We start from the raw sequence: 27,054 nt of genomic DNA on the forward strand, positions 1-27,054 counted from the left end.
GCATAATGTCTTTGTAAATCTTATGTGAATGAATGCGTTGTTGAATTAAAAAATGATGTAAAGCTTCGTCCTACCCTTTCATATGTTGTATTTCACTACACACTTTCGAGAATTAGCAGCTGGGGAGATGAGCCCCCGCTTTCCCCACAACACCTGGGGAGGCAACAACCGAGCATTCAGGGTCATACTCTGACTCAGGGATTATTACACAAGCAAAGTACCAGTCAAGGAGCCAGAATTTAGGTGGTTTATATTGAAGCCAGTATTCCCTTGGCATTTATTTTGGTTTCATGGTATTTATTTTCGGGGCAATAAGGTTTCTGCCCACAGAAGGGAACTATTGTAAAATCTAAAAATACAATCATAGGCATGGCAACATCCTGGCCCTATGAATATAGGGAAAGCTTTTTTTTTTGGTGTGAATTTATGGTATGTGCATTGGCTGTGAAACTGCAGTTCCCATGTGCATCATGCTGCCATTGAAAACCAGCACCCCTGATGCTGAGACCGTGTAAAACTTTGTGTTTCGACGATACTGCAGAGGCAGGAGAGAGCTTTTAAGAAAGTAACCTTGCTTCTTCATGCTAGTCTAAATCACAAGGTCCAGTAAATCGCCTGTAGATTGCTGTACCACATTGCTGCGTTACATAAAATCTCAGTTTCTCGGTACATTTCCAAGGGAAAACACGAAAACAATGCTTGCTGGCTGCCTTTGGGTGGGAACTGTGCTGAAAGCAGTCACAGCCTTTGACAATGAGCCCTCGGAAACCTGTCACACTCAAAAACCTGTCCCTGGCTCTTCACAAGAGCAAACAGGCAGAACAGATAAGGGCAGCAATTTATTTCGGCTCACCATCCTTTGAGTCTGCAGGAGTGGCGGAATAGTCATAATCTGGCTGATATTGCTCACAATAGTGTAACTGATATTCAGCTCAAGAAATAAAACACTTGCTTACCTACAGGTACATGCCCTGGTGCTTAGCTCACCAAAACTCATTTGTGGTTTTTTTTTCTCTTCCTTGGAAGGTAAGAGCCTCAAACCTGTAGGATAGTTTTGTCTTGCTTCCCTCTGGAATTGGTCCACGAGAGACTGTACCACAGTTTTAGATAATTCCTCTGCCACCTCTTTCTCTGTCAGCCATCTGGTGAGATGCCAGAGGGCTGGCAAGTGTACGTGGGCTTGCTGGCTGTGTTCCCGGTCGTGATCTGCTCCCATGCCTCGGTCAGGCATTTAATGGGAAAGTAGGTTTGCAAAGGAGTTCACCCCTCCTGGGAGACACGGCACAGCCCGGCCAGAAAAATGATTTCTTGTTTCACCACAGGACAAAATCATCATTTCTGGAGACGAAAAAAGAATGTGAGTGAGGGAGAAGCCCCTCACCTACTCCAGCATAGCCAAATGGTGAAGGGCCTTATACCAAGTGTGGAGAGAGAAGCTTTTTACATTTGCTTTTACAAACATTATGTATTTTTCCTGGAAAAAAAACAAACAAGCAAACAACAACACACCCACAAAACACAAAACAAACAAACAAAACCTTTAGAAAGACCAAATTTATTTATTACTTTTGGCCAAAAATATTGATTCTCAAAATGGAGACATATTTTTTGAAACTATTACTTTGTTCCTTTGGTATTTCTTTCTGTCATTTGCCAAACATAACTTTTCACTTTTCATTGCAGAAAGGCATCTTGAATTTTAAAATTTTCCTAAGTCTATAAAAGAAAACCTTTGAAGGGTTAAGTTCTATCTCCCCCAAGAGTCTTAAAACACTTTGGTTTAGACCAAAATATCTTAGATTGTAACAAAAGCATTTCTCTTCTCCAGAAATCCCAAATTTCTGTCTCTTGGTTCAACCCAAGCCAAAGTTTCCCCTCTAACTGTTCATTCAACTGCTGACTAAACAGATATCTTTTTTATACTCAGATCTAGACAGAAGACTAAAGGTCAAGTCCCTGTCTTCACGTCTAGTTATTTGTAGAAAGGACATTGAACTCTGGTCTAGGCAAAGATCCCTGACACTTACCTATTAGCTACCTTTATGGAATAAATTTCTCTTGTGTTAAGCCCCTTTTGCCCCTTCCAAATTGGACACACATGTTCTAGCAAAAAAATTTTGGTTCATATTAGCCAAAATCTTCAGATACAGAAGGTTTCTGGAGGAAAGTTTTAACCCTCTCTAGCTGCCAGGGTCATTGTGGGGAAATTTATTTTTCTTTCATGTTTCACCAAGGGAAAAAACTGTTGCAGAGGTGGTAAATGAAGAAGTTGCTCCCCAAAAATCAGCCTTGCTGGGGCAGGCAGGGATTCCCCATGGGAAGGGGTTAGAGGGGCACCCTTGTCACGGACAACATGCCAGGCGTCTGTCTGTCCTCACAGCAATGCAATCAGGACTGGCAGGGAGCAGGATAGTGTAGTGTCCCTATAAACTTAAAAAAAAAGCTTGACATAATAGGTATCCCTATGGGAGCATTTTCCAGAGGTAGCATAGTGTGGGAGCTAGGGAGCCCATGAGGCAATAACACACTGTATTTCTTAAAGGTTTTGAGGAGCAGTGGGAGATGCAGAAGACAACCTGGGTAGAAGTTAAACCATTTATGGCAAAACACCCTTAGAATTAAAAAAAGGAATTAATTGCTTCACAGCCAGAAAGGATGAAGAAGATCTCACTTGCTTTCCTCCTACGTAGATAACAATGAGAAATCAGGAAATGAGAATCTGAGAAAGAAATGGCTAAAATGCTCATTTTATTTCACTGATTTTTTTTTACTAACTTGAAGCCATGCAAATCCAGTGCACATGAGTGAATTCATCAGAGTCATTTACAAAAGGTAGAGGGGTAGGATTTGCCCAGAGTGGTTCTTCTGGTGACAGAGAATCAGATTTAAATAGGATTTATTTAATGAAGGAGATACATTGAAACAGGAGCCCAAATTGCCAGATTGATATTGCAAAGTCCCCAAATCGCACCTCCACCTGAGGGAGAATTCCTTTCACCCAGAGTGGGTTTTTGTGGTTTGTTGGGGGTTTTTTGGTGTTTTTTATTTGATTGGTCGGTTGGTTTTGTTTGATTGATTTTGTTTTGGTTTTTGTTGTTTTTTTAAAAGCACTATCTTTGATGCAATGCACTTGAATTCTTGGGTTCTCTGTCCCTCGCTATAAAGTAAGTATGTGTAAAGGTCAGCTGTATGCAGCACAGAGAGGACAGATGATGGGAAAACAAAGACAAGACATCCTTTAATTTGTGCCTAAGCACAAAACGATGGATGCCTCTCCAGCCATGAGGAGGACTGCTCAAAAATCACACGCAAGTCATAACAGGGCCAGGCTGCATGTGTGGCACTAGATTGGGTTTTCTTTAAGTTTTTTTTAATGTGAACCAGGGCTCTTCCAGAAAGTGAGTCTCCATCTCATCCCACGACTCCTCACTGTCAGCTGCAGGGAATATGTCACTGTCACTCCAGCTCGATGTCCCTCGGGCTGCTGGCATGTCCAGGCCCAAGGACAGCCTCTCTCAGCTCTGGGTGCTGAGGCCTGTTTGTTCTTCTCCTTCTCATCCTACATGGTCCTTAGCACCACTTGGGTGTTTTCTCTTCTCTGGTGAAATACCGCCGGTTGTTGCCTTGCTCTGAGAAACACATGATGGATGAGAGCGAGCTGCCTGCAGGACATGAAAGCCAACACATTTTTGGCTGCAAGAGGGTGGAGGAAACATCAGATATTTCATGTTTCCCTTGACTACTGCATCTCCATGAATCAGAGCAAAGCAGCCTGGCTGGGCGACACTGGGACACAAGTGTCCGTGGGGTCCTGCTGCCAGCTTGGTCTGCCATAGCTTCTACCTCCCAACATCTCTCACAGTCCATTATCATACCCAACAGAGACATTTCTTCACTCCCGAGATGAGCCAACACTCAACTGCAGCTTCAGCCGAGTCAGACCAGCCCAAACTTTGTACCATGTCACTCACATCTGCCACCCACAGTGCGCTCCAGCTCCGCGCCTCCGCACGGGAGGAAACGTGCTGAAAGCTGCAAAACCCATGGCCCATCTTTCATAAATCCGAGTGCTGTGAAGAACTCAGTTAACCCTGTGCATGCTGCTCTGTGTGCACGGGGAGGGGAGACAGCTCGAAGGGATTTTCTGTAACATGTAATAAGAGGGACAATATATCCTGGGACCTGGTAGAAAGGCTTTGGAGAGATACAAATATGAATTATGAAAGCACTTGGCAGGCCAGAACCAAATGCAACTTGATCCTGATGTAAAGACCTTCAAGACTAATATCAGTGCCAAAGCATGTCAAGGGAGGAGGAGGAGAGTTGAAAACAAGGATCTCCAGGCTCTTTTGGATGTCACTAGCACCCGTGCCATTGTGGCTGTCCAGGCAGGAGGTGTCCTGGTTTGCAGTCCCAAGGTCGTGAAGACTTGGAAGGGGTGAAGGAAGGGGTTGGGATATCCTCAGGGAAGATGGAACATCATGGGAAGGATGCACCCACAGCTGCACTGTGTCTCAAATCCGCTGTTTCTCTGACTCATCTGGTCTCCTGCCCCGCCTCACATCATGCGCTCTGCTCATAATTTCTTGTCTTGTTGTTCCCTGTGTTTCCTTTCCTTACCCTCCTTTTGCATTATGCCTCCTCCTGTACCTGGGCACACATATCTCTTCTCAGGTATCAGAGGGCTGATGATATCAACCACATTCTCCATCACAAAGGCGCCAGTGCTTCAAAAGACCACTACCTACCCAACATTTTTTTAGCCCACCGCTCTGTTTGCACTCCTATTACTTTTGGCCATTTGGTAGTTATAATCCTCTCGTGGACCATGTAGCATTGTATTATTGAAACCATAATTGTTACTTATGTTAGTAATAGCAAGAATCTTTATGTTTTTTTGGCTTTGCTGCAGTGCAAACACACAGTGGGAGACAACTGCTGCCTGCAGAAAGCTTGTTGACATGATAGCTGGACATCTTTAAAGTTGTGGAGTCATCTGGCCCCATTGGTGAACCTGGAGAAAAGCCACCCCTGGCTTCCCAAGGGAGCTCCAGGTGGGTACCAGAGTGGTGATGGCCCTGACAAGGTGAGCATGTGGCCTGAGAGAGTGATGACTGCAGACAGGAACAGGTCCCCAGCCACAAGCAAGAGGTGGCACTGCTGAGCTGCAGGACTCCTGTGAGCCACAGCAGCCCATGGCAAAGCCCATGACATGGAGGCTACTGGGCACCACTCTGGGGCACCTGGGAACATCTCCCTAGCCTGGGGGTTCCATGGGGACATCCTTCACTAGTAGCAAAGCTGGGATCATTGTCCATGGGATACTCACAGCCCTGGAAATGGCCTGAGCAGCCACCCCACTGAACCATCCTCAGCATGGGCATACTGCAAGGGAAGTGCAACCAGGGAGGAGGGCAGTGGCTGCAGGCAGGAAGCTGAGTCCAGGCTAATTCCTTAATAACCACTCTGAGAAGCAAGGTTGGGGCTTGCTGGCTGTTAATTCAGCTTTCCCAGACTAATGCTTCCTTCTGTTTTCTTGCCTCTCTTCCCTCTAATAAAGTTCTGCTCATTTAAAATACTTTGTTAAAGCTTGCTGCTGTGACCAGGAAAACGCTGCTCCATCTGGGATGCACAGCGTTGTTTAGTCTCCCAAGTTTCTGAACCTGAAATTGAGCCAGGGTTGCTCCATTTTTCAAGGAGGCATAGTTCAAAATGGACTCAACTTAGCAGCACACGCTGAATGTGCTACAGAAGTAAGCAGATGAGACAAAAAAAAATTGAATGACGACCAGCAAAGTCATGAAGAGGTGAGGGATGGTCCCAAGATCCAGCTCAGTGGCTGAGTGGAGAAGTAATCTCTGAGTCAGGCACCCCTGCTTGACAACCTGTCCATCACAAGACTCAGCACATAGTGGACATGGACACGTTCTGACAGATGCCAGGTCATGCATTTGGTCTCAGCTTGGCAAGTCTGAATACGCCCAGTAAAGTCTGTTAGTCAGCCACTTGCCAAGCCTCTCTCTTCTTGCTACTGCCCCTTCATTTCTTCTGTTGGAAGTTCTCACACTGCAGTATGTCCATCTGAGAAGACTCACGGTCACTGTTGCAGAGAGGGCAGTAGAAGGCTAGATATGACCTGGGAATTTATTACCACCTTTGCTTTCCATGCTCTATAAAAATATTAAGAAAATCGTAGAGGCCAGTGGTACATTCACAGATATGATCCATCCATGACCTTCTCTGAAAATGCAATACCATCTCCCATAGACAAAGTTGCAGTCCCTAGAATGACATAATGAAGAATAATACAAAATATGGAAAACAGCACTGGTAGCCCTTGATAACTGTGCTTCTCTCTGCTTTAAATAGAACAAATAAGAGTAGTATTATGATTTCTTTATAATAATCTTAAGACCAATATATAATTTTATTTGTCTGTCTTAAAATCCATTACATTTATCAAGGATTTAAAGATTAATCCTTTAGAAAGCTGGGGTAGGTTTCAGCTCTATATTAAGACTCCTGAACTTCAGTGTGTACATGCAAACTGCATCTAGTGTGCATTTTACATGTGGGACTGTCATGGTCAGTGGAGAGCTTGTCAGTACGGCCAGTGAAGCCCAACAAGCAATTCAGATCACCGGTCCCCACAGCTATGGGATCAGCTTGGTTGCCCAGGAAAATATTCTGGAGTGCACAAGACATTTGTGTTGTGTTGTGAGAAATGACATAGCACAGAAAAGACCCGAAGTCTTTTACATGGTTGTCCAGAAGCCAGAGGGGGCACCAAGAAGATCTCAGGTGGTAAAACCTGAACTGCTCCTTTGCCTCATGTGTTGACACCCACACGTAGACACCTCAACTAAGTGTCCTAACTTGAATCTTGACTTTTTACAGGAACTCACTACCTCCTGCTAAGTCCTGATGTCTTAAGTGCTGCTGAGAGCCTCATTTGCTCTTGTCCTCTCATGTCCTGGCAAGGTAAATACTAAGCTGAATTGTGAATAAAAAATAGTTCAAGGACTGCTTTCTGCCCCATGGTCTGGAGTTGTGACGTGCCTCATGTCCATGCAGGTAAGCAACCTTCTCCCCCAAAATCAAGTGGCCACATCCAAAATGCCTGTTGGCAACGGTCCAGCTCCCGAACTGTACCTGAGCTGTGTCTGCAAGAGTGCAAGCTGGCCCAGGCTGGGGATGGGCGACGGCCAGCCCATGGGCCTTTCTACATTTTGCTGGTATAATTGTATTCTCTGCTCAGAGTGCTGCTTTTCTAGTGCTATATCCACTTCTTATGAGAACATGTTTTTTTAAGGCCAGGATGAAATGTGACTGAAATTTTCTAAAAGATGGGCGTTCTATACAACAAAGGGAAAATCCCAGACAGTGTTTCTTCACTTAAACCAGAAGCTTTTCATGGATACCCTGCAAATGACAACTTTACTCAGCTAAGGCAAACTTGCAAAGCCCAGGAGTGCCAGGTTTTCTGAGAGCTGACTGGGTTTTGCCCTTTCATCCCACCTTGGCTTCACATTGTAAAAATGCAGATGCTTAGGAAATTGCCTCCAGGTGTTGAGTGATCCGAGTCACAAAAATAATAAACCTTAATGTGAGAGAGATGACCTTGTTGTCAACGTAGGATCTTTACGCTTGCAGAAGAGAACTGAAGGGGGTCTTTTTGCATTCCCTTGCTGCAGCTGTCATGCTCTTTTGGCAAGTCTCAGAACTGCTTGTTTTTTGGTCAGGAGAGTCTCGCAATACACACAGAGCACATGGCAGGTTTGAGTGTTTTGTGGAGATGTGTGAACTAATGCTAAACTCATTCAGACACTGTCTGCTAAGTTAGTCCTTGCACTGTGATAGTCAGCATGGAGGAAAACATCTGATTTGGAGGTAAGCAGTGCTCACAAAGTGGTGTCTGCACAGCGACCTGCAGTGGAGCCCTGCCCTTCAGCTCTCTTTGGATGTCTTATGAGCCAAAAGTACCTCACCTTTCCATCTTGATTTCTTCAAGCAGAAGAAAGGATGATACTATTCTGTTTTCTTTTGAGGGTTCTGCGTTGGTTGATTTATGAATGGAGATGAAGTCTGGATGTCTTTACGTACATGCTCACTATAATGCCAGTGTTTTGTGCCATGTCTCCCAACAGATCAAACTATGCATTAGGGACATCTGACATGCACAGTGGTAGCTCAGCAACTACTGCCCAACTGTGTTTATGGCCCACATAATATTTACTGTGCTGTCAGTTTCAGCAGTGCTGGTAAACATGCATTGTAGATGCAATTCCACTGTAGAAATTGTTTAAAGCCTGCTAAATCTTTAGTCAGAGTATATGGGATTTTTTTCTCCTATAAAAAGCCTGAGGGTTAGTATCTATTTAACATTCAGGAGGCAAGAAGTGCTTCCAGTCCTTGGAAACAATGAAGAGCATCCTTCTGGCATCCCTGAAATGAGATACTAAATCTTGTAATGAACTTGCACTCCTTGTTTTCTTATTACAGAAGACATCGAAGGGTAGCATTTGGGTCCCTGTACATCATCACTGTCAGCAACAAAACACGTGAACTCAGTGCTGCTAATGAGCACCGAGTGAGCACTGGAATAGGAAGCTGTGTTGACATTTAAAATATCCCAGTTAACAGGCTCCATGTTGCCTAATTGCAAGGGCTGTGTGGGAAGGGCTGCTTCAACGTCTCTATCTAGTATGGGCATGACTGGCAGGAATACACTACTCCTGAGGAATGTCAGTTACTGAAGGAAACAATTATCCTTTCTGAATATTCAAAATATGTCAAAACATTCTTCCTTTCTCCCTTTTAGGGCTCATCAAAGCTGTGAGTGTGGCAACATCATTCCACCTACTCTGGAATATCTGATTCACAGGCCTGTCTCTTGCTTGACATTGAACCTTGTGCAGCCATAGCCAACTCATGCCTTTGCAAGAAATACAGGCAAAAATTGATTTTTCCAACCAAAGGGTGTTCTGGTCAGCATGCACCAACATTACATTTTTTTTTCTCTTCAAAATAGGGTGCCCATGTCCAAATTTCCTGTAGCCCTGGACTATTCTCATTCCCGAACTGTGCAAAGTGTGTCTAGGAGAGGGCTAGCTGACCCAGACCAACAGCATTTGAAGGGCTATCCTAACAATTTAATAGCGTAGGTGATCACGTTCTGGAGTCTGTACTTGGGTCTTGACACTTTAATTTACTAGCAGAGATAGAGCCAGTGAGTAGTAACAACAGGATCACCCAGTCAACTGGTCTGATGGTATATGGACTATTATGTCTCACCTTGCTTCCCTTTCATAGGGGTTTGCCTAGGGCATCTCTGCTAGGAAGACATCCAATCTTGATCTGAAAACATCAAGAGACAGAGAATCCAACCCTACTTTTGGTAAGTAGTTCCCAGGATTAATTGCTCTTACTATTAATAATGCATGCCTGGGTTTCTTTGTATGAATTTGTTTGGCTTCAGCTTCTAGCTCTTGATTCCTGCTATGCTTTCTCCACTAGATGAAGGAGATCTTTTGCATATGGTATTATCTTGTTGTGGTGGTACTTGTATACTTTAATCAAGTCATGTCTCCGTCTTTTTGATAAGGTAAGCAAAGCCCTTCCAGGCTTTCACTAGAGAGAGACATTTTCTCTTATCCTCTCTCTGACCTGTCTCCAACTTTTCCCATTTAAAATACAGGCACCAGAACGTTTTGCACTATGCCAATATTAGTCTTACCAGAGCAGTGAGGAGAGATAAGATCAGCTCCTCACTCCTACTCACGGCTTCCTTGTTCATACATCCATGAATCACATTATCCCCTTTTGCTTTACATTAGGAGCTCATGTTGCCGCCCTTAAATTCAGTTGTGATTTCCATGGCTGCCTGCTCTCTACACAATAGGCTCCATTCCCTGTTCCTATAGGAGTGCCTATAGTAAGACATAACTTAGACACCAGATCTTCTGTGCTGTCTGTGTTATAATGTCCTGATAAGATTCTTGGGTATGAAATAAAGAAAATAACTAAGAATTGTTCCTTAGAAAATGAATGACAAAATTCCCTTTAATGTTGATAGGAGTAGGATTGGCTCATGGCATTTATTCACAAATATACACCCATAACTAAATTTTCCAGGTCTGCAAAAGGTGAAAATCATGCTGCTCTAATCCTTTTTTTCATATACAAGATTTTGTAACTGCCGTAACCAGTGAACACACGTCAACTGCTTCCCACTGCTGCTGACAGTATTTTCTCATCTTCAAAAAAAAATAAATCAAGTCTAACCTGTCTTTCCCACAAAGATTTTCTGCTCATTAAAATCTGAGAATTGCTGCATGGGTTTCAGCCTGATAGGCAGAAAGTATCTCACTCGTCCCAAAGGCAAGTGTAGCCTATGTGGCTAAGCCAGCATTATGAAGTTTTTTAAGTCAAATCAGAGCTATTCTTTGAAGGACTGTGATTGTGCAATCATCAAGGCGTTTTTCATGCTGGAGAGAAAAGACACAAAGCAAACTGATCTGATGCATTTTAATAGGTATTTTTTAGATATGTAGAATGAAAGAACAGCCCTGAAACTCTTGCATGAGTGATCCTTACATCTTTGGTCTTGCTGATTTTGACGAGAGTTTCTGCTCAGGAAAGGATTTCAGGGTTTGACTTGTGCTGATATTTTTTGCCAGTGATTTTTTCCATGTAAATATGAAGTTTCATTGATGTTATAACACCAAGAAATCAGACTTGTGGGCTCATTAATAGGGGACAAGCAACTAAAAGTCTGCAGATTGTTGTGGCTAGCCAAGGATTACAGTAAAAACCCAACTATAATACATAGTGATGCTTGAAAAAAGAAAGTACATTTAAATTCAGATGGAGCTGTTGATTCCTGTGTACAATATGCTTTATATCATAGCGAACGAGCTCACAAGCTCTGCCATTGAAACGGGACTTGCCCATTCTGAGGAATGCTGCAATTTGTGTCTGAAACTACTTTTAGAGACCACCTGTGATTAGTGTTGATGTATCTGTCATTGTTGGATGTTCACATGAAATTATATGGTTATTATTCCCAAAGAGCTGGGCTGCACCCCGCAGTGCTCTGGACGCTTCCCCAACCCCAGGAGGCTTTGATGGCTCTCGGTGAGGGCCAAGCACAAGGTTGGGGTGTTTGTGGGAACTTGTATCTCTGCAATGTGCATCTCACCATGGTTTATTTGTGTCGTACCACATCCCTGCAGCACACCCATCACTGCAGCATGAGAATGCCACTCAGTGATGTATTAGACTAGCCAGCTACCTGTCACATGCATTTTGGGTGCATGTTTGAGCCAAAGAGAACTTGTCCCTCTTTGATGGCCAGTCCAGCCTGTTCCCATGCAGGCACGTTCTCCCTGCACTCGCTAAAAGCTCAACACAAGCAAGTAGTGTCAATTGTGCTTTACATAAACACAGCAAGAATGCGAACATGAAAATCTGTGTTAATAATAGTCTGGCCACAGAGTATTCTATCAGCAAAGGGTGGGTTTTTTTCTGCCAGCCCAGCCATCACTGTCCCATGGCTGGTGGCAGAAGGTGTGTGAGCCCGTGGGAAACCTGACCTGGAGAGTTCCCAGGCAGGCGAGAGAAACAAGGCCACATTGCCCAGGTATCTGCTGGGAGACCGCTCACACACCTCATCCCACTAAATACTATCCTCCAGAGTATTGGTGTCTGCTCGGGGTTTGGGAAACAGTTAGAAATAGTGGCTGGACTCTTCTAGTTGCTTAAGAACTTGGTGTCATTGCTCCGGTGAGAGAGCAAGCAAAATAACCAGACACAAAATCACAGAATCACAAAATCATTTATGTTGGAAAAGACTTTTGAGATCATCAAGTCCAAACGTCCAGGGATGGTGACTTCTACCAGCCTCAGCCATGCTCAGGAAGCCGGTGTGTGGTCTTCTGTAATGGATCATGTAAAGAGACTAGAAAAACCTGGCCAGCAGAGGTCAGATACGGATTTGAACAGTTTGAGAGAAAAAGTTGTTCAGAGATATTAATTTGGCTTGATATTGTTCCTCAGTATTTGGGGATGGAGTGTTGTTTGGTGCTAGTCTGCAGAGCTGGTCTGCCTGCCCTGGAGACATTTCAATTTGCTGCTGCATGTGATTATATTTCCATCATGATGGTATTTACTGTGTTTTACTTCCTAAAGACATTTTTAAATTTAAATCTCATATTTTGACTCAGTGATGAAAATAAGGCTATGTGGTAAGTCATAATTTATAAACAAGATGTATAAATTTCCCTGCTTTCCTCTGTTCTTTCTCTTTTTTTTTCCTTGTCTCCCTTTTCTTTTTTCTTTTTTCTTTTTCCTTTTTCCTTTTTTCTTTTTTCTTTTTTCTTTTTTCTTTTTTCTTTTTTCTTTTTTCTTTTTTCTTGTTACTTTTTTCTTGTTACTTTTTTCTTTTTCCTTTTACTTTTATTTTTTCTTTCTCTTTTTTCTTCTTTTTCTTTTTAATTTTGTTTTTTTCTTTTCTCCTTTCTCTTTTTTCATTTTTCCTTTCTTCTTTCTTTCTGTTTCCTTCTTTATTTCTTTGATCTTTGTATGTCTTTGTCTGTCTTCTTTCTTCCTTTTCCTCTCACCTCAATCCCCATTTTTTTCTCTCATTCTCCCTGTCTTTCTATTTCTCTGCCTTTTTCCTCAGGCTCATAGGCCTGTTCTGTGAACTTGGGTACACTGGATGACATAGTTACACCCACAGATTCACCCTCCCTAAAACCATTCACAGTCAGACTTGCCGCTGCATGTTTCTCTCCTTTCTGAAGCTGAAGAAAATTGCACAGAAAGAACTGAAACAACCCAGATTTACTTTCCAGCATCTTTCATCTGCCACAATAACTGAGAACAAGTTATTCTTGATTTACGTATTCTGCAGATACAGAGGGCAGCATACACTGCACAGAGGTGGAAACTGGGGTGGGTTGGTCACGAGTGAGAAATACCCTGTGGCTGTTCCAGAGCAGCCGGGCACCAGAAGGGTGGTTCTGGCGTCCTGGCCAGGGCTGGGCAGTGCCTGGACACCCCCCAGCAGCACAGACACGGCTGCTCGGCCTTGCGGCTTGTGGTGCTTATGGTGCTTCTCAAAGTTTTGCTTGAATGTATCCCTGAAGATAATGAAGACACAGTGGTAGCCTAAGCATCCATGTTAATACATAAAAGTGGCAGGTAGGGGTGAATATTGTCGCTAGAAGCTGAAGTGATTTACTTCTTGTATCCCCAATGACAGAAGTGAAACTGCTTCTGATCTACACAATGGTTTCCTTTATTAATACAGTAACTTCCATCTTATCTGCAGTTCTTTATTGAAATATATACCAACAATAGTTTAAAAAATCACATGGTACATTTGTATGGCAGCTATTTTCTACCTGCTTCAGATTCAGCATCTTTTCTAAGGCTGTAGGTGAGCTATTATTGAGGAGCAGAGTACCCAAGCCAGGAAAGAAAGCACAGCCCTGAGTGAAGGGCTGCCCTTGACAGCTGCTTGCAGTTTTCATCAGGAGCATCCTAACAGGAAAGATACTTGTTCAATCTAAGTTTCCCCTTTAAACCATGTTTTGTTTGTGTTATGCAATTTTCTGACCTCAAGAATTAGAAGAATTAAGAGGAATTAATCTGGAAGAGTAGACCTCCTGTGAGAGTTTTTGTTTGGTTTTGGTTTGGTTTGGTTTGGTTTGGTTTTGGTTTGTTTGTTTGTGTGTGTTTGTTTGTTTGGGGTTTTGTTTTGGGGGGTTTTGTTTTGTTTGTTTGCTTGTTTTTCTGCTCTAAGTCACACTTTCAGAACTTTGTCTCTCAGAAAGGAAGGTTCAACACAACTAGGAATATTATATCCTGACATTTTTAGAGTTGTAGGAAGTTCAGGGTGAGAGGGGATTAAAAGAATGACAGGACGTGTTGGCTCCTGGTAGATTGGTAAGCAGGTCTCATTGCAGAGAGCTCAAAGAGGAAAAGCAGGTAATTCCTGCTTCCAAATGTCATGTTATTCCTCTGAAAATGTTATATATGTATATGTTAGAGTACTGTCCACAGACTTCAATTTACATTGGGACTACTTTCTGTGACTAAGGAAGAATTGCTCCTCTGGAGATCTTGCAGTCCAGGTAGACAAGAGGGATGAAAGCCAAGGGAGGAGGCAAAGTCACCAGCAAAGACGTGTGCTGGTCAGCCAGGACAGCCCTGCACTTCCAGGCTGGTCTTCTGAGAACATGTGAGGTCCAATGGACATGGCTAGTAATAAGCAACTCCTGGTTGCACATGAAGGTCTGAAAATTGTGTTTCTAAGAAATGCTTGAATCACTGGCTTTACTAATACAGCATTTTAAACATAGATCAAATACTTCAGTAGGGTTTAAGATAGTATCTTATGCCTACACTAACAAAGGCTCTAAGTATGTGTGAAAACCAGGTAATATAATTTGCAGAAAGAAGCATCTCAGTAAATGCCCAATTATACCATTTAAACTGTTCTTGCTGGAGCCCTGGGCTATACTTGACTGCTTGAATTTTTGTAAATCCTTGACATTACAGCTGCATAAAACCATGCCAGGAGCAACATTGGATCTGTCAACCAGAGAGGGAGGCTTCGTTGTCTGAAATCAAAGATGTGTGAAGCCTCAGATAGCTTTTCACTTTCAGCTGCCATGCTTTGGTGTTGCAGAGCCTGTGTGAGAGATCCAAAGCCCAGTTGTTGGTTCATCCCCTTTACTGGTGTAATATTCACAATGCGTATCAATAGTACAACATGTCTGGATCATGAAGACACAGCAAAGACTCATCCTGCTTGTGATTTTCTTCATGTTTTGAGCTCTGGACAAATCAGTGAAGCCCTGCCAGTCCAGGCCGGTGGCTGAGTTTCAACTAAATTGATTGCAAGAGTTTCTGGTACAACGCTAGATATGTTATCTGTATAATCATGTAGATCTCCTTTGTAGGGCACTTCTCAACATGGTTCTGGCTCCTTAACACAACTAGAAGAATAGCTTCTTTTCATGGTTAGATAAATACTCCGAAGGTATCTTCAAGTTGGAAATATTCTCCTGAAAATAATCACATGAGAATGACTACTCCACCTTCTTTTTGAGAGAAAAAAATATTGCTTGCAGAGAAGGTATTGACAAGAGAGTCAGAAATGACTATAAACAAAAGGATTTTTGCCCAGATCTCTTCATAAGCTCTTTCAGCTTCTCTGCATTTTTAGAGAGATTAGGAAAAAATAAAATTCAGAACTTGTTTTTTTCAGTACTCCCATTAAACGATGTTTTCTCAGTCAGAACACTTTCTTGCTATCAATTTATCAAAACTGAGCTGAAAAGTAAATATGGCTCTTTCCATGAGATGTGCAATGATGTGCCCTTGCTTTGGTGGTCAAAGAAGACAAATATGCTTGGACACCAAAGATACCTTGACATATTTTTGTCAGAAGAGACACAGCATTTTGGGGATGCAAAGCAATTTCAACTGTCTTCCTAGAATTCCACGCAGATGGAGAGTAATGATAAATCTCTCTTCTTCCTTGCATGGTTTAGGGTTGCTACACGCTGTTTGAACAGCTGCACTTGTCCCATCCCTGAAGGTGGCCACAAGTCAGTGGAGGAGGAAGCAATCCAAGTATATATCATTCTAAAGTGTCAGACAGATGAGTTATTGTTTTTGTTTTGTCTTTTTCCCCCTGATAAATCCCTTGTTTCTGTTAGTGATACTGATCATGCTGTCATGACTGAAGAGTTTCAGCAACTCATCGTAGCGCTCAGCTCATCTGTCATGTAACAGAAAAGTTTCTCTTCCCATCCTAGTTCAAATTTCCTAATATTCAAATCTCTCTAAACTCCCTTTAAACACCCCAAAAGTCAAATCTCATGGAGAAAACTGCACTGCTGTGTGGATTCAGTAGCTTACTAGTTACAGCTTTCCTGCAGTTTCCTAATTGGAGAATTCCTGTGAAATGATTCAGTAAATACGTGATATGTAGTCCCTTCTTAGAGGGCTCGCATAGAGTAAAAACTGCATATTTGTAATTTTTTTCCCATATTTAGTAACCTTAAGGGTGTAGTGTTCAAAGCCACTATTTATTACCAAATTCCTCAGGTAATCCAAGAAAGCACGATTTCTTACAAGAGAGGGAAGTGTCTTCAGTCTCCCGTCATGTTGCTACAAGACTGAAGTCTGAGTAATTCCCCACACAGTGAGCACACCTTCATGCTGAATATTCTTGCAAAGGAACCTCTAAAACACGCTGCTTATTTGCTCCAGGGGACCTTCCTGGTTGACAGTGAAGGTTGCTGTGGAGCCGCATTTGGTCCCATATGTGAGTGGCATAAGACAGTGAATTCAATCACGTTTGGTTGGGTCTGTGTTGGTGCCCCTGAGCCGGTCAACATCCCCACATCTGGACATCTCCCAGCCCACTGGACTCACTGCTCACTGGCTTTGAGCTTTGCTGTGTCTCACTAAGACTCCTCCTGGGACATGTCAGGCACAGGCCCAGGTGGAATCAGGTTCATCTAAATTTCAGTGTGTAAAAACTGGTTTTAGGCTCTTTCTGCCATCTGTGGTATCAAAGGACTGCTCTGAGTGGGTATTTTTTGCATTCAAAGGGGAATGTCAAATAAGAATAGAAGAGTCCTGCGATTTCTTATTTTACCTATAGTGACTTTAAAGGACAGCCAGAAAAGCAGCTGAGACTTAAGCGATGTAGGTTCTTAGGGACGTGGTTTAGTGGTGGACTTGACAATGTTAGGTTAATGGTTTGACTCGATGATCTTATAGGTCTTTTCCAACCAAATGATTCCATGAATCTATGAATTTTACATATCTGAATTTAAGTGGCATTATATCCATCATCTCTGTCTCTTAGTCCTTCATGGAAGAAGAGGCCCACAAGCCCGTTTTTGGTGGACCTTAGGATGCTCACAGCTCCCAGGCAGGACATCTTGATTATATAAATACAGAGAGCTATCCAGGGAAGCTGGTGAGCTTGTGGACCCAAGACGGTCTGCAGGAGCATACGGCAAGTTAGCACTTACACATAGACACAAGCAGGCTTTGCATGGGTTTTGTGGCTTTTCATCTCAAAGACAAAAAAAAAAAAAAGAGCTTCAGATGGTTTAGAAAACAAACTGTATGAATGCTCCACTGTTTTCACCAGCTCATCTGCTGGAGGTCAGCAGACACAAAGACACAAGAGTCCCAGATGAGAGCGGATCCTCTCATTCATTCCCTCTCTGCTTCTCCTTGATCAGCTCCGAAGGGCAACCAGAGCCCCTTCCCAGAAGTTCACAGCTGAAGAACTTGTTTGCACCAGGCAGTGAACACCTTTTTTCTCATTTTCCCTTTCTTTTAAATCCGCAGAGCATCAGCAAAACCCCGTAGCTGCTCCAGTGCCATCACATTTTCTCTCCTCCTGGAAATCTAGCTCAAAATCAAGGCTAAAAAATGGCAAAGCCTCCCCACCACTTACATTCATAAAATGACATTTGTGATGTAGAGAGTATGTAGTCTCCAAGATAATTTCCACCAGCTGAGGGAACAGAGGGAGGTGCACAAACTCCTAGGGGAAAGGTGAGCTAGAGGGATAGACATGGCATTGCAGCGTTTGTTGTGTTCTGAGGGCAATACGGACTATTGAATCCTGGTTTTAATACAGTCATCTAAAAACCTGCAGAAAAGTCATTATTCTGTAAAAACCCTTTGGTCAGACACTAACTGGATTTTCTACATGTATACTGGATATTTATTCAGTTCAAAGAAACTGTGAATGTATAGGCTGCACGAGAAGACATGAAGAGGCTTTTGCCTAAAAGCTTATCAGAGGGTCACCAAAAAATCCCCAAAGTTCTAGTTTTAAGAAAAGAATTAAAATAAGATAACAATACAACTGTACAGTTTGTTTTACAGTGCATTTCACATATTTTCAAAGTCCATCTCAACCTAAGAAGTCTCCAAAGACTTCAAAGCCATCTGTGCTGTGCCCTATTAAGTACTGGCAGTATAAATATTATGGATATTTACTTCCTGGCACAATAATTTGGGTATTGGCTCTTAAATGAATGAGAATTCTAAACTGAAACCCATAATCACATCTGCATTTCAAAGATGTTTTAAAATGTGAATCTGGATTCAGATCTGAAGTATACTGCTATACCACCAGAGTGGACTTGCTATAGCTCCCAGCATAAATGCCCCATACACTTTGGAACACATTGTGTTTTAAATCAGCAACTAGAAAGCAAAGCAAAGGGTATTTCTCAAATGACTTACATAAATTCATTTGATGCATTTTATATGTAGAGGTAAACCTTTTTATCCTATTTTGCAATATTTTATTTGTTTAACAAGTAAAAGGCTATTTTGCATGATAAAAGAAAGCTAAAAAGACATGACTAACCAGAGCTGACCAAAGCTGGAAAACAGGAAAGCCACTGGGGGAAGAGAAAAAAGGAATTCTAGTTATTTTACATAACAGATGGCAGCATAACAGAAAGCAGCTGATGTTGGTAGCCTAAGGGAATTTTCCCGTGTCAGGAGAAAAATAAAATTTAGGATATACAGAACCCCCCATTAAATGAGTTTCATAAAAAGAGTGTTTTATTTACATATACATGTATAGACATACACATACACATGTATACAAACTTGCATGTAGTTGTTTAGACATCTGTGTTTGGAGGGAAAAGAGACTAACAATTACAGCAGAACTGTATTTTCCTTGTCTGCTACACAGTGTTTATCACTTCTTTCTTTGGAGCACCTTCTTGCTCTCCTCAAATTCAGCCTTTTCCTTCTCTTCTCACAGAATCACAGAATGTTAGGGATTAGAAGGGACCTCGAAAGATCATCTAGTCTAGGGCTCATTTCCCTGTACTCCCTCCTACTCCTACAACTCCATTTTATTCTGCCACCAAACCCTGTGTCCCACATACATTGCACCCTTCTGCTTCTCCCCTCCTAAAACCATTTTCCATGTTGCTCTCCTGGAAATACAGCCTGGAAAGCGAACCCAGCCTGCAGATCCCACCAGGCCCAGACCCATCGAACAACCAGCGCTGCACCTCACCCCCCCACGCTGCCTCTGCATACACAGGGAGCTCTCAGGGTGATTTGTGGTGTCTGTTCAAACCAGAGATGTTTAATGTATGACCTTTGGCGTCTGTATATCTTGCCTGGGCAATTCATCTACTTTATGGCTCACTCTCAGTGATCCTTTTTTCCCATGAATGGTGGCTGAAATATTCTCAGCAGTGGCATCCCTGTCCTGCTCTGCACATTCACAACTTGTCCCACTACCCCCACACCTACCCTTCACACCAGGCTTCTGGTTTATGGCAGGGATAAACCAAACCACCAAGGCAAGTGACTTGATTTACCTCAACAGAAGGTCCTATGGAGTTAAGTACCATAAAAGCCAACTAAGTTATCCGAAACTGAATATCTTATCGAAACAAGATATACAATGTACAAAGGAAAATAATTTGCAATGAGGAAGCTCTGAATACAGAAGAGAGAAAGGAGAACATGAATAATCCCATGCAACAACATGGACTAGTGCTGCTTGGAGGCTGATGGGATCAAGTCATTTTGGGCTATGTGCATACGAATGTCTGTCCCTGTGTGAAAGGGATTTATGGGCTGCCACTCGGAGCATAAAGGCAAAATATCTGCTGATCCTGTGCCCACTTGACCTGTCACTGAACGTACCTCTGTTATAACCGTTAACATAATGAGTAGTGATTATTTCCCCAAGTACATCATTGCACCAAAAGAGAAAAGTGGATTTTATTAACTGGTTTCATTATTCACTAAAATCTACATGGACGAATTTTCCACGCCCCAGCCTAACTCCACCCTGTTGCATCAACGTGCTATTTTTTTTCCCACTGATTCAACTAGAAGCAAATCAAGGCCTGAGATCTTTGGAAACACCCAGCCAGAGTAGGAAGCTTTGCCTTGTTGAGAATAATTTTTCTAAGACTCAAAAAAAAGACTAAGTTTTAGCAGCCTCAGAAGGAAATAGATGGGATCAGCATAAGAATCTTCATGTCAGAACTCCTAAATGGGAAGTTCTTCTTCCATCCAAGTCCTAAGAAGTGGTCTGTTGAACGCTGTGTTCAGCATTATTTTATTCCCAAGAGAGGTTTTGCCTCTGTGACTGTCATCCAAGATCCTACTTGTTACTGAGATAAGGGAAATGCACAGGTAGCTGTTGTTGCTGGCCCTTTCTATTATTTTCACTAAATATTCCATTCCTTTATTTGCACTAAATATTCAGTTTCTGTATTTGCACTGAAGTAAGTAGCTTGTGAGCAGCAAACTGACCATACATAGGACTCAGAGATTTTTAATTATTGTAACCTTAAAGTTTGGTGTGGAGCAAAGAGAGCTAAAATTGCTTTGACACACTGTACCTAAACATACATTTCCAACTGTCCTTTCCTCTTACTAGCCCTCAAAATATTCCTCAAGGCATTTTCCATAACTGAGACCAAGAAGAGATCCAAGGAAGCCCTGTGAAGACCACTGAGGAGCAGGTAGGCCAAACCTATTTGTGCAAGATGCTCAGGCTGTTTCTGAGCTTGTATTAGGCTGGTACAGGAAACTTTGGGGGTTTTGGTTTAGACTTATCTTCAGCATAGTCAAGGAAGGTGATGAAGGTGATTGTTGTTATGAAAACGCAACAATATCTATTACCTCAGTATTCAAAATTTTAGGAAATTTGGATGAAAATTGTGTTAATTTTCTGGAAAAGAGGAGAAGAATAAAATGTGGGATGGACAATTTTGAAGAGTATCTCAGAAATACTAGTGAACTCACTGCTTAAAAAAGTTGAGGATCAGATTCTGTTCTTAGGACACAATATAATCACACTTGCTTGACAGAGGAGTTTATGGTGATGAGAGTTGGTGAGCATGAGCCAACATCAGATGTAAGTGTGGAAGTCCTTGAGAAGCAAGGTTTTCAATGAAAGAGGAAGAGCAGAGACCAAGTGGAGCAGCAGAATATTTAGGAAAAGAAAAGCCATGAATGGGAAATGAAAACAGAGAGTGCATCCATGTCTGACAGGCTCCATGGGTGTATGTGTGTACACGACCAGCCTTAGTGGCCCTGGAGTCCTCAGCTAAGTAAGCTGGAGGGCTCCAGAGCAGCACTGACGTGTAAGTGAGCCATTATCTCTCATCAGCAATCAGAGGATCTGCTCCTTCTTTTACTCCAGGCATTTTTTATTTAGCAGAGTACTGTTTTCTAGCAGCAAAGCTGCATGCTCTGTGCAAAAGTCATAAGCTCCTCCAACACAGATACTATCAGCTGTGGTGTGTGATGAAGATGGAGGAGATGGGGACAACTCACTGAGGGTTCAGCAGCATCTCTTGTCTCACGTAACTCTGGGGAGCGTGGGACTACATATAAGCAAAGGAACTCAAAGTAGGAAACAAGGTTAAGATTCATCCTAATGGTTCTAGATTTTTACCTTTATAAAACAAAAGATTGTTTCCTTTATAAAACTGTGTCACAAGCTCAGCAGAGTATTTACATTTTGATATCACTTGAAATACTGTCCAGCCAACATGCTTAGAAGACTCATCTACCACATGTGCTGATGTGGGCCATGGTTCATTTTACTTCTGTGTAAATAAATTAGACAATTTATACTTAATTAGACATATTAAACCGGCACATGCCCCGGAATCTCAAGGCCAACAGCATGGGATAGCCCACATCCATACTATTAACCTCTGGTAGCCACTAAAACAAGGTGCCACAACCAAACTGCTGGGAATGGTCCTTGGCCCATACTGACTCCTGACTCATGGGCCTGGCCAAAGCCATGCCAGAGACCACTCAAACAGTTTCATGGAGAAATAGTCCCTGGAACTAATAATTTATGTCATACAGATTTAGCCTCTCTTCTGTCTATGTATCACAAATTGATTGGTAAGGCTTAACATGCATCAGATTCTAACTTCACTCCACATTCCCACTCAGTAACAGGCATTAGATATTTCATTTTTCAGAGTATGTACCACACAGGAACCCCCTCAGGCACAAAGGCTGTTCTCTGCCTGTTATGTACATGAATTCACAATTAGCCTATGTCAGCTGACAGAGGATCACATGCAGAATTCAGTGTTCAGGGACACTGCATGGATTTCTGACTTCTGGGAAACTCTCGTCCATAAATCAAAGTAGGATTTAGACTCTTCCATGTGAGCAGTACTTCCTTTCCGACATTCAGAGCAGCATGATTCAGACAGGTACTTTGCTTCAGCTGCTCCAGAAAATGCAAACAGGAACAAATTGGTGGCTTTATCCTCTGTGAGATGGGAATGTGAAGTACTTTCTGCATAGCAATGGGAGGACTCTTCAGATGTTGCATATCTGAGGCAGAAAAACACCACTGCAATAAGAGACGTGCCAACAAATGTAGACTTAACTGTAAAGAGCTACAATGTGCACTGATGAGCTCTGTGGTCTCCAACCTGCCCTTAAAGCAATCCCCTGAAAGATGTGAGAGGCTAGACAGAATACGTGAAGCTTAAATGAAGGCAAAGGATCTGATCCTACCCCAGATTTCCTGTGCTGTTTTAGGCTGTTTCACAGAATCACTGGGGCTGGAAGGGACCTGTGGAAACCGTCTGGTCCAACACCCCTGCTCAGAGCAGGGTCAGGATTTTCCCGTCTGAGATGCATGCTGAGTATTTATTTGCTTCAGCAATTCACTGATGTCTACAAAGACCCCTGAAATCCTTGAAAGGAAAGTGTTACATAAGTAAAATGCATGTGACAACTATCTAGATATTTATCTATGCAACTTTGGTACCTGCAGGCTTAAGCATGTGTGTGTGTATATATAGATGCATCCTGAGGATGTTTGCATGAATCAACACCCTTGTACTGCTCACAACTTTTATTATGGTTGCTGTTATTATTTATTTGTGTTATCACAGTAGAGCTCTAGGTTATAGAGTTAAGCTCTCTTGTTTACTCCTGTCTGGATCCTCAGCACTTATCACCCTGTATACCTTTGGGCATCTCAAGATCCCTAAGAAAAGAGGCACCTAAGAATCATAGAATCATAGAACAGTTTGGGTTGGAAGGGACCTTCAAAGGTCATCTAGTCCAACCCTCCTGCACTGAACAGGGACATCTTCACCCAGATCAGGTTGCTCAGAGCCCCATCCAGCCTGGCCTGGGATGTTTCCAGGGATGGGGCATCCACCACTTCTCTGGGCAACCTGGGCCACTGTTTCACCACCCTCATTGGGAACCTGACCTCTGAATAGGAAAGGGTCGGATGCTGATCATTTTATCAGTGAACATCTTTGGAAATGGTACCCACAGCCAGATCTGCAGATCTGCACACCCTGGTCTGCCAAAACAAACCACAGTGCAGAGCACAGGCCATTGCAGAATGCAGCAATAAACTGGGATGTACTTTCTAATTTACTTTTTCTCATGAACAAACAATTGAAACATACCCTTATGCATCTGATCAGAGTGCATCAGGCCAACTGAGCAAGTTTGGTCTAGTGAACACTATTCAATGTGGATCCTAAAGAAAATCTCCTCTAAAGTATATTGAAAAGCTGCAGAAATGAACATTGTAAAGGCTGCCATCTGGGCATAGTGGTCCACACGTGTGTATTTGAATGGGATGGAAGAAGAATGAATATTATTTTCCTGGGTTACTGCAGAAGCTTTACACAGAGTTTCAGTTCTCACATTGTACACTCCAGCTGCCATCACGGCTGTTGTGCAACATCTGTAGCATCATCAGTCAAAGAAATCACAAACAGTCCCTGAAATGAGGAGCATTGTAAATAAAACCAGCACAAGAAAGCATTTGAAACACAATAATCCTGCCTGCTCTACGCAGATATTAATGAGACCACTTGGGACTGCTGTCCATGCGACTGTGGAGGAGCTGATGTCTGTGATACTGCTGGACATTCGGGTGAAAACAAAGTAGGACTGCAAGGAAAAGGGCAAACAAGTGAGGAAAACCTTACAACTGGGAAGGTGTTTGACTGTGATGGCTTCCAAATCCAGTCAGCAGTCTAACAGAGCTATCACATGCAGCCAGTTGAACCAAGGGGTCTTGATTTTGTTTTTAGTGAAAAACTTGATGAGAAGATTGTTGTGAGATAGCGATGGCTGACTCTGCTAAGTCAATGCAGTACAGCTGGAGCCTAATTTAGAGGTAATGAGCTGAGAAATGGCAAAGACGACAGAAACTATGTCTGATTCTGAAACAAAAACAGCCCTTTCTCTTCTGATGCTGTATCATCTTCCTGACTTCTCTGTTTCCTTTCCCTTTGCTCAGCTTTAATGAGTGACTCTGAATTATTTCTACTATGTCACAACTGTCACAGGTGTTGTCTTGCCATTTGCTTCTCATTTCCATTATTACACCCACTATTAACATGCATTAGAATGGCTGCTCAGATAAATCCCTTACAACCCTCTGTATAGATTAGATACTAAAATCTCTACTTTATTTAACGTGTTTAGAGAGATCTATGTTCCTTAAATACGTTTTATCTTGACACTACAACATTTCAATCTCCTAGTAAAATAACTGTTCCATCAGATTAAGCAAAGAGCACTGAAAGCACTGAAAATTGGAGGGAGTGAATTTGTCCTGCATAGGAAGTGGAGAAGGTGACCTAACAGCTCTTCACAACTTCTAATTCTAATGTGAAATCTCAATTCTCATTTCACGTCTCATTTCCAATGCTCCTCATTTGGGGACTGTTCTCAGAAACAAAAGCTGCACAGGCAGAGAAATGAAGACAACAAACATCTTGATTTCAGAAGTTTCTAAACAGCTGAAAAAAGACCTCCACAGATTAGCAAAATATAGGTATTGTTCCCCCTATTACCATAATCTCTCTGCTCTGATACTGTCTTAATAAAGCCTAGACATCAGCTGCCACTTGTGATGCCAAAACCCCTGGAGAACGGACAACTCTGTTTGGCAGTTTTTCTGCTGTCATTTGAGGTTACCTACCTGGTCATCTCATGCTGGACCTCTCTGTGGCCAGTCACCTAATGCCAAAATCCCCAGATTTATAGTTTAAACCTCTATTTCAGCCTACACGTAGTCACTTGAGACAACCAGTGTGGTTTAAGCCAGGATGAGTAACTTGGATGTCTCTGTGCCCTGATTGTGCTTGGGCACAGTGTTTATGAAAATGTCCCACCTCTCAGAAGACATCGCCCTGGGGCATGTACAGCCTGATGACAGCAGGTCTGCTGTGCTGGTGGGATAACTGGAGCTCACCTGTGTGACAGTGTGTGTGTCACATTTCCAAGGAGCAGGGCAAGACGTTGAACCCACAGAAGGGGAAATATTTTGGAGCTGCAAGGTGTTGAGGAAAAATATGGAAAAGTGTGATCATTTCTTAAAATCATACAGCCTTACACTGTTTGGTTTATTCCCAGCAAGGAGCATGAGACAGGCAAAGTTACATCTCGAACACCTAAGTTCAATGTTGTATTTGAGTGAAGCGTATCCAGCCGAATTGCTACCAGGCAGATAAGCAGAACCTCCTTTAGCTTCCACCAGGGAAGCCTGGGTTACCAAAGTCCCTCCTGTCACGCTTCTCCTTTCCTTTCCTGCTCCTCCTTTTTTTCCACTTGCTACTCTGCTATTTCAGGGCCTTGCGTTTAGGTTTGCTTTGAGCAGTCGCACCTTGTTATCGGTTTTGCTGTGATAGCACCCAAGCTCCTGGCTGTAGACAAGGTCTCTGATGTCACAAACCATTTCACTGGCTTTTAATTTCCTGGACTCCCCTGGGTACTGGAGGGCCCAATGATCCGCAGGGCTTCTGAAGGGAACACGGTCATAAACCCCTGAACAACACCAGCCTTTTCTGTATTTTGCACAAGCTTCATAAAAACCGTGTCAGACGAAATTATTTATAATCCTGGGCACTGCTCGCTTCTGGTTTGGACCCAGTCCTTCCAGTTTGCCTCTGCAATGAGTTCTGGTGGTTTGAGCACAGTTTAAGAGCCAGAGATTTTGGATCCCAGCTGTGCTACTAACCCCTGTGTGGCCCTGGGTGAACCAAAGAACCTCTTAATGTTTCAGTCTCCCCATCTGCAAAATGGAGTTTACAGCTCCTCTCATCTCCATCCTCTGGATGTTGAAAAAGTCAATTAATTTACATGTGTGAGGAGCTTTTGATGCACAGAGTGCTTTATAAGTGCTGAGTGTGATCACAATGATTAAGACCATCTACAGAGCTTGTGCATGAGGTTGTTACTTGCAAGTCTTTGGGAAAGCGAAAAAGGTGACAAACACAAAGCAAAAGGCAACCTCTTTTTGGAAAAACATGGCAGACTGAGGGAAGGAGAACTTCCCCAGGGCAGGGACTAAGATGGAAGTGATGTTTTGGAGCATTTCAGCCCCAAAGATGCCTGACCCACGTGCTCTGGACATGAACATAGGAGTGTGCACAGGTACAAATTCCTGCTGTGATTAGGGGCCTGAGGAGCAACTGAAGAGGCTCTGGGGCTGGCTCAGGAGGTCTACAGGCGTACCTGGAAGGGGGACAGTGTGCACCCCTCACCCGTGGCAGAGCAGCATGCTCGGATTTCATGGAGGCTGTAATTTTGCCTGCTGCCGCCACTAGATCCTAATAACCAAACCGAGAAGGGAATTTTTACGCCGTCCGAGGCATTCCTGATCCCCCTCCGCATCTAGTGAAAACTTAATAGCGTGAGAAAATGCCTTCCTGTAGCCTTTTGTAAACCACATGCAGAATAGGAGCAGATGGAGGGGGCCTGTCCCCTGCCCCATGGAGGGGCTTTGCTAGGATGCTCCCTGCTGAAGGATGGAAGCAGAAAGACACTGCACCTTTGCAGGGTGGCAGTTTTCAGTCGATGAGGCTGAAGACAACAGAAATTGCAAAGGCCATGGGGTAATAAGTCTTGGTACTCTGAGGAATGTCAGTAAAAGGAGAGGGAGAGCTGCTTTTCTGAAGCCTTTCTCCCATACAGATGGTAGCAGTTAAGATTCCT

The sequence above is a fragment of the Streptopelia decaocto genome (genome assembly GCF_964273445.1).
Source record: "Streptopelia decaocto genome assembly, chromosome: 3".
Classification (NCBI taxonomy): Eukaryota; Metazoa; Chordata; class Aves; order Columbiformes; family Columbidae; genus Streptopelia; species Streptopelia decaocto.